Here is a 1193-nt window from a genome sequence, read left to right as displayed (position 1 = left end):
TAACGTTCTAATTGGGACCGAGGGACACAGAGAGAAAGCGATGTTGTTGCTGTTGTTGTGACTGGCGGATCGTGACTTACGAGCGACGGCAGAAGACGGGAGCAGATGTGACGTGTCTCCTCTCTCTTCCTCTAACTTTTTTTCTGCCACTGCTCGTTGGCATCAGCACTACCGGTGAGCATCGTGGGCAATTATAAAACAGAACAGCAGCAGCAGCAGCAGTACTAGAGAGGGACCTGAGTGCTGAACTTGGAGACCTTGAGACGACGACTTGAGCACAGCACAGTACTTCCTCGACACATCTGTCAAGAAATTGGTCTGCTGGTTTTCTTATTCTTGTTTTTCTGCANAAATATTTTTAATAAGATTCAAAAGCTGCTTGTCAGAATTTTTTTTTGGTATTTATTCTCAAACAACTTCTCCTCTACTGAAGCTTACCATTGTACTTTTTCACTAAAACTCACTTTTGACAGAAAAAGGAAATTACCACCTAACAGCCTAGCATCAGCCACCTGGTGGCCCCGCTTCCTACTGTTTCGATCTGGAATTGTCACCACCACCACCAGCTAAAACTCAATAGCAAATGGCCAGTCCTTGTGCTTGTTGATGCCAAATTGGCTCCAGGTGTTGTTGCGCCAGTTGGCGTTGAGGCCCTCCATGGCGGCCATCTCCGCCTCGGTCAGCGCAAAGCTGAACACGTCAAAGTTCGCCTGGATTCGAGCGGGAGTCGCCGACTTGGGGATGACCACCACGCCGCGCTGCACCTGCCAGCGAATGCACACCTGCGCGGGGCTGACGGCGTGGGCGTTGGCGATCGCTCGAACTACNACACCAGGCCAGGAGCTTATGCTGGCCGAGGAAGGGATGCGACTCGACCTGGTTCATCGAGGGCACCGTGCCGCTGTGGTCGATCAGATCCTGGATCTGCGCCGAGTTGAAGTTTGAAACGCCGATCGACTTGGCGAGACCTGGTCGTAGAGGACGTAAGAACACTTGTTAGAATGCTTTTCGGGAGTTTTAAATCACTGATTTGTTGTTGTTTACCTGCAGCCTTGATCGCCTCAAACTCCTTCCAGACGTCGAGGAGGGTGATGCTGTAGTCGAAGAGCGCCTGGCCGCTCTCGTCCGTCGGGTAGAAGTTGCTGTCGTCCTGCTTCAGCGGCGTCGGCCAGTGCACCAGCGCCAGGTCGACG

At 52.2% G+C, this 1193-nt stretch overlaps 1 pseudogene; it reads right to left on the bottom strand.

Annotated features, from left to right (window-relative positions):
- Window positions 1-566: 566 nt before the first annotated feature.
- On the bottom strand, window positions 567-968 carry LOC108357379 (1,5-anhydro-D-fructose reductase pseudogene; annotated as a pseudogene).
- Between the last annotated feature and the right edge of the window lie 225 nt (window positions 969-1193).

The sequence above is a fragment of the Rhagoletis zephyria genome, unplaced genomic scaffold, assembly GCF_001687245.7.
Source record: "Rhagoletis zephyria isolate East Lansing unplaced genomic scaffold, Rhagoletis_zephyria_1.1 Rzeph_scaffold_76024, whole genome shotgun sequence".
NCBI classification, from domain to species: Eukaryota; Metazoa; Arthropoda; class Insecta; order Diptera; family Tephritidae; genus Rhagoletis; species Rhagoletis zephyria.
The sequence above is the reverse complement of the archived record's forward strand: the minus strand, read 5'-3'. Positions and strand labels throughout refer to the sequence as shown.